The 7,894-nt window shown below is 33.7% G+C and overlaps 1 pseudogene; it reads left to right on the top strand.

Annotated features, from left to right (window-relative positions):
• Positions 1-6,400: 6,400 nt before the first annotated feature.
• LOC119541344 lies at positions 6,401-7,339 on the top strand (annotated as a pseudogene).
• Positions 7,340-7,894: the final 555 nt, after the last annotated feature.

Raw genomic sequence — 7,894 nt, 5'->3', positions numbered from 1 at the left:
AGAAAAATGGGGACAAGAACTAAATGAATAATAGAGTGTGATGGGTGGATGGAATTTTTTAGGTGTTCTTTTTTACATTTTTTGGAGTAAGGAAAATGTTCAAAATTGATTCTGGTGATGAATGCACAACTATATGTTGGTACTTTGAACAGCTGATTGTATAACCTGGATGATTATAAGGTATGTGACTATATCTCAATAGAAATGTATTAAAAACAAATACACACACACACACACACAACAAAAACAACAAAAAAAAATTGATACAGGCATGGTTTGTCCTAAGGCAACATTCTCATCTGACTGTGGACCTGTGAAACTCAGAACAAGTTATCTGCTGATGAGGAGGCAGAATGGTGTAGCCTTTCTGGATGCTAGTGCAGTGGTTCCACAAGAAGCTAAGTATGGGGGTGCCATCATGCCCTGCAACCTCATTATGGGGTATGTACTTGGAAGAACTGAGAGCAGAGACATGAATGCACATTTGCACACCAGTGTTTATGGAGGCAGTATTCATGGTTTTCCATCGGTAGAGGAGGCCTAAGGGTACACCGACTGAAGAACAGAATGGTGAACTGTAGTGAATGCATATAATGGAATATTGAACAACTTCAAGAAGGAGTGAAGCTGTGAGACACACCACATGGTGAATGGATCCTGTAGACAGAATTTTGAATGAAGTACGCCAGAAACCAAGGCAAACACTAAAATGCCTCATCAATATGGATTACCTACAATGTGTAAACTCAGAATTGAATCTTAGAGCACAGTCTAACAGGGAAACCATTATTGCAATGGTCCCTAGAGTATAAGCTCTTATAGCAGTCAAATCTACTCCTGAATTGTAATGGTTATCTCCCACTCTGTGATGCTGATCCCTTTGTGTATAACCTGATTGGTCTCTGGAACACTGGGTATCTGTGTGACACCTGAAACTCAGAGCTAGAGCTCAGCAGATATGAATGTCAGTATTAATGCATATAGCAACTGTTAAAAAAAAAAAAAAAAAGCTGAAAAAGAGCCCAGACTTCAATTAGAAATATGAATGAAGCAGATCTAGTTAAGACTAAGGGAAATTGGGCCAAAGGGTAAAGGTTGAAACTAACTGTTTGTTAAAACTTCAACTTCCATGTGAGACCAAGGGAAGAGATGTTTATTTGGTGTAGGAGCTCTATTTTCTGAACAATATAACTTCTACACTATTTGCTGAAACACATGGAACTTTGAATAGGAAGTGAGATATGGTAGGTTTGTATAAGTTAGAGTGAAATAGCAACACATCCCAAAGTAATTTGGGCAGAGAATAAAAATATACAAACATGAGCTCCCTGAGGAGCTGGGGGACAACTGGACTTCCTCACCTGGATTGTTGCTGACGTTCTCACAACATTGAGGACTGACGGCTTGGTATGCCAAGCCCTCTGTCTTGGGGTTTGCCCTTATGAAGCTTGTTACTGCAAAGGAGAGGCTAAACCTTCTTATAATTTTGCCTAAGAGTTTCCCCCTGATTGCCTCTTTGTTGCTTAGATGTGGCCGTCTCTCTCTAGCTAAGCCATCTCTGTGGGTGATCTTGCTGCCCTCCCCCCTACACAGGACCTGACTCCCAGGGATGCAAATCTCTCTGGCAATGGAGGATGTTTCTCCCGGGGATGAATGTGGACCCGGCATCATGGGATTGAGAACATCCTCTTAACCAAAAGGGTGTTGTGAAATGAAATGAAATAAAGCTTCATTGGATGAGAGATTTCAAATGGAGTCAAGAGGTCACTCTGGTGGACACTCTAATGCACTATATAGATAACACTTTTTAGGTTTTAATGTATTGGAATAGCTAAAAGTAAATACCTGAAATTATCAAACTCCAACCCAGTAGCCTTGACTCTTGAAGATGATTGTATAACAGTTTAGCTTACAAGGGATGACAGTGTGATTGTGAAAACCTTGTGGATTGCACTCCCTTTATCCAGTATATGGATGGATGAGTAGAAGAATGGGGCCAAAGACTGAATGAAAAATAGGGTGGGATGGGGAGGGATCATTTGGGTATTCTTTTTCACTTTTATTTCTTATTCTTATTCTGATTCTTTCTGGTGTTAGGAAAGTGGTCAAAAATAGATTGCGGTGATGAAGGCATAACTTTATGATGGTACTGTGAACAGTTGATTGTACACCATAGTTGATTGTATGGTATGTAAATATATATCAATAAAACTGAACTTAATTTAAAAAAAAGTAAATCAATAATGGGGGGAAAGGGGAATGTTTTGGATGTTCTTTTTTACTTTAATTTTTATTTTATCTTTTAAAGTAATGAAAATGTTCAAAGATTGATTGTGGTGATGAATGCACAACTATATGATGATACTGTGAACAACTGATTGTACACTTTGAAGGACTGTACGTTATGTGAATATATCTCAATAAAATTGTATTTAAAAAAATCAACATGTCAATATTTGGTGGCTATGGGTAAAATGGTACTAAAGGCATATTTATAGCACTAAATGACTATAAGAAAAAAGAAGTGTCTAAGTTGTATAAAAATGTAGCTTATAAGGGGTGACAATGGGATTGGGAAAGCCATAAGGACCAAACACCACTTTGTCTAGTTTATGGATGGATGTGTAGAAAAGTAGGGGAAGGAAACAAACAGACAAAGGTACCCAGTGTTCTTTTTTACTTCAATTGCTCTTTTTCACTCTAATTATTATTCTTGTTATTTTTGTGTGTGTGCTAATGAAGGTGTCAGGGATTGATTTAGGTGATGAATGTACAACTATGTAATGGTACTGTAAACAATCGAAAGTACAATTTGTTTTGTATGACTGCGTGGTATGTGAATATATCTCAATAAAATGATGATTTAAAAAAAAAAAAAAAAAAAAAAAAGAAGTGTCTAAGAAAAGGATCTAATAAATTTGCTAACTTTTCTCCTTTTGTGGAGGAAAAGAAGAAAAATTCAGATCTAGTATCAATAGAAGAAAATAAATAATAGAGATCATTAAGAGGTAAACAATGTAAGAGGTAAACAGGAAAAAAGTTGGTTCTTTAAAAATATCAGTAAAGAAACTAGAAAAGATACAAATTACCAATATGTGGAGCGACAGATATAACATAACTACCCATGCTACATATGTTAAATGATAATAAAGGAATAGTATTTAAAAACATATAGCTATAAATTGGCAACTTACATAAAATTGACAAATTCTTTAAAGCACTCTCCACCAATGGTGATGGGTAAACTTTGTTTGATTATTAAGGAATACTCACATGACTCAGAAGGACAGTGTTAACAAATCTACAGTTTAATACCAGGAAAATAATACAACTTAAGAACAACATTAAATAAGAATATGTGTCACAGACAGAGGTTGTCTCACACTAAGGTATCTCAAGAGGTCTGGCACACATTCTTATTGTCAATTACACCTCAATAATGCTGTTACACAATAAAAACTAAAAAAAAATTTAACTGTATAAAACCATAAACAATATGCCAAAAATCAGCACAGAAACCTTAAAAGACTTATTAAAACTCAGAATATATATTTAACTAAAGTAACAAAATACAAATAGAGTTGAAAATAGAAATGATGTACACTAATGACTAGTAACAGTGCCAAATATTTGATATAAACTAATCTTATGGCTCTTTTACAACACTATACAAAATTTCTAAAAATAAGATAATATTCTTACCTAGAAATTTCACTTTTAAAAATTATTCCCACACATATGCAAAAAAATAATATGAAGATGCTTTTGATAGTATGATTAAGAGTGATAAAATGGAAAGGCCAGAAACTTATATATGTGATAAACTATGTTTAAATATGTAAAAGCATATTTTTGCATCTTATTATGAAAAGTTGTTGCAAATATTTATGCATTTGTGAATGTGGGTTTATTTAGAGAGAGAGAAATCTGGAAGGATAAGTTCTTTACTGTATGCAGGCACCATACTGTATAAACTTTTCCTTTTACTCATATGATTAAAATTTCCCACTGAGATTAAAGGATCCACATAATATAATAAAGAATTGTAATCATATAACAAAGGTTTGCAATATTCCAAATGCCTTAGGAGATGTGAAACTTTTTTTTAAATAAGCTACAAAATAGTTGTCCTCTTGACCTGTGTCTGATACTAATGTATCATCATCCTGTCTCCAAGGACACAGTCCCCACTGAAGCCTGTTACATGGTTTTTTTCCAAATTTCATTACTCAGAAAATGCACTAATGACTCTTGAATGTTGGTCACGAAGGACACTTTGTTTTTTTTCACTAAGCGGAATTTTCGGCAAATTTTTAAAAAATGTGGTGCTTTATATCATAAAAGAATTTTCCTCTGTCCTGATTTTTTAGACTATCATCTCTTTAGCCAGTAGCTAGATTTCCTAATATTGCAGGCTTCAGAGTAGTTTATGATCTTTTCAATGATGAAGACAGTAAGAAAATATTGGGGGACTTACAAATAATACTAAACTCATTATCAAGAATTCTGTGAAATTTGAGGAGGATCACAATGTCAGGAAGATCTGTACATTCCAAGATAAGCCAGTAATGTGAAAATATACATGTATTCTTCAAAATATCACTATTTTCAGCAATATTATGGCTGAAAAATATTTCACATATGTGATATGTGAAAATATCACATTTCAGCCATAATATTGTTATGTTTAATCAATCAACAGGAGGTCTGGTTTGCCAACAGAACAGTAAGCATGATACATTTTTCTCTTTAACTATAATTGCTTTGGAAGGAATACCTCATATTTTCCTCTTTAGAAGTAAATGGATTTCAGTGAAGTTTTATATAATTTCTCATGTATCCAACATATATTTATGAGATGCTATTTTTTAAAATAATTTTCCTTTTATAAATAAAAGATTTTTTTTCTATTTCTTGTATACATAAATACCTGGGAGTTTTAATGGATAAGATGAATAAAATCACATCTAATGTAATCTAAGAATATAGCTGGAAAATTGGACGAATCTTCAACCTCAAATAAAAATAGTAAAGTACCTTTGCATCTATAGAAATGTAAGCATGCCCTTTATTCTCACTTCCCCAAAAGGATAACATACTGAATAAAGTGGCAGCATCTCATTAAAAACATTGTGTTCATTTTGACTATTTATTGAAAGATAGAATAAAAGATATCAGTCATAGAGTCAAACTCTTTATTAATTTTATTATAAATTAAGTTGTAATATCTTGGGAAAAACATATTTGGAAGATTGACTAGTGCTCCAAGTTTGAAGGTCCAAGTAAAATTTCACAGTGGTGGACACATAACCTGAGAACTTGGGAGAAAGATGGAAGAAAGGTAGGTGGGCTGCAAAAATAAAGCTCTCCTACATCTCAATATGATACAATTAGTTGATAGTTGAAAGAGAGACCAAATTCCCAAGGAGGGGTCTAGCTTTCAGGTAAACCATGTGACTCAGTCAGTGCTTCTTCCCTATATTGCTAACACTGTGAAATACACAAATACACGCAGACAAGTCAGCCCACACCTCAGTAAGGAGAGAACACTATAAGTTACAAAATAAAGTGAAATTGTACATAAACCAAATAAACTGGGTACATAAGGAGGAAAGACTTTCCATTCACTGATACCAGAAAACTTCAAGCCTTGAGATAATGATTGTATAGTGGGAAAATGTGTGTTTCTACTGATAGAATTAACGGTTAATGCCTAAGAAAAGTCCACAGAGCAGCTTAATACTAACTCAGATTCTTGGCTGTTGGATTAATTATGTTATTATGAGGCAAATATCACATCAACAAAGATAAAATAATTCATTTGACTGGAAGATCAGGGAGGGAAAAGAAGTCAGTCTTTACTTTGCCAGCAGTAATAAGCATATTCAATCAAGGTAATGTACACAGTCATGAAAAAAAAAATGGATTGTATAGGGAGCAGCAGCAGGGTGAAGGGTGGTTCCTATGAATTAAAAATGCTTGTCCTAAACACCAACCTGTTAACAAAAATGTTGCTTTATAATAAAAGAAATACATTCTGTTCTAAAGTATGTATCGTGAGTCCAAGTTCTTGTTATACATTTGCATTCTTTAAAAAAAAGACCCCAAATGTCAAGAAACAACATGAATTCTGTCATGAAATTTTGTGATTTAGGTTGGGAATATGGAAGAACTCTTGAAGCCAAAGGGCATTATTGCTACCTAAAAAGTTATACTTCATCAGACTACTTTATTTTTGCCATAAGGGAAATCCCTAAGCAGAGAATGGCAGTAAAATGTAACTTTTTTGAACATAGTATGGAACAAAATACTGAATATTTTGAATTTTAAAACAATTAAAATAATTATTGAAATGTCTATAATTATTATATACAGATTGGACAGAAGTCATCAGTCAGAGATGAGAAACAATCCAATAACAACATTTATTTTGCTGGGACTGACAGAGGACCCTCAGCTCCAGGTTCTGATTTTTATATTTCTACTTCTCACCTACATGTTAAAGTGTGTAACTGGGAACCTGACCATCATCACACTCACCTTTGTGGACTCAAATCTTAAAACACCCATGTAATTTTTCTTACAAAATTTCTCCCTCTTAGAAATCTCATTTACTTCTGCGTGTATTCCTATGTATTTATATAACATAGCTACAGGTGACAAGGTCATTAGTTATAATGCTTGTATCATCCAAGTATTTTTTACTGACCTCTTTGGAGTAACAGAATTTTTTTTCCTTGCTGCCATGCCCTATGACCGTTATGTGGCCATCTGCAAACCCCTGCATTATGTGACCATCATGAACAAAAAAGTCTGCAGGTGTTTTATCTTCTATTGTTGGTCAGCTGCTTTGTGTATAATAATCCCACCACTTTGCCTGTTTTTACAGCTGGAATATTCTGACTCTAACATTGTTAATCATTTTGCCTGTGACGCATTTCCCCTAATGAAAATCACATGCTCGGACACATGGTCCCTAGACCAGACAATTAAAATCTGTGCTGTACTGACCCTGTATATAACTCTTACTTGTGTAGTTCTGTCCTATGGTTACATCATCAAGACAATTATTAGATTCCCCTCTGTCCAGCAAAGGACGAAGGCCTTTACGACCTGTTATTCCCACCTGATTGTGGTTTCTATCACTTATGGCACGTGCATTTTTATCTACATGAATCCTACAGCAAAGGAAGAATCAACCAAAAATAAAGTGGTATCACTGCTCATTTCTTCTGTTTCTCCTATGTTGAATCCTTTTATTTATACCTTGAGAAACAATCAAGTTAAGAAAGCCTTCAAGGATTCAATCAAAAGAATAGGATTGTTCTTAGCTAAATGAAATAAATTGCGTACAGTGAAAGATTTCAAAAGTAAAGATACATGGCCCTGGACATTTTCACCTTGCTGGTGTTTAAAATTTCCTATACTTCAGCTCCATTAATTTTCTCAATGCGTCTTAGTATAGCTTGCATTGTACACTGCTCAAGCCATTCTCTATGTTCTTTTTTCATATGAATGAATAGCTGATAATGCTTTGCATCTCACTGAGGAACATGTATATATAGCTCTTAAAAAATCAGTATTTGGGATGAAATTAACTTTCATAATATTAACAATTAAGATTTAATAAAATTCATTAATCTGATCATGAAAATATATAGTAAAATACCTTATAACTCAAATGTACATAACATGTAATAAGCATAACTTTAATAAAAAGCCTACAAAGGATGAACAATTGCATAAAATAAAAAAAAATACAATAATTTAGAAAGAGAACAGTGGTACTTTCAACACTGAGAAAATGTAGGATTAAGATAACCTCTAAATAATACTATTACAAACACATAAAAATGCTAGATATAAGAAATATTTTTTCCAATCTATAGTTTAA

This window comes from Choloepus didactylus, chromosome 8 (genome assembly GCF_015220235.1).
Source record: "Choloepus didactylus isolate mChoDid1 chromosome 8, mChoDid1.pri, whole genome shotgun sequence".
NCBI classification, from domain to species: domain Eukaryota; kingdom Metazoa; phylum Chordata; class Mammalia; order Pilosa; family Megalonychidae; genus Choloepus; species Choloepus didactylus.
The sequence above is the reverse complement of the archived record's forward strand: the minus strand, read 5'-3'. Positions and strand labels throughout refer to the sequence as shown.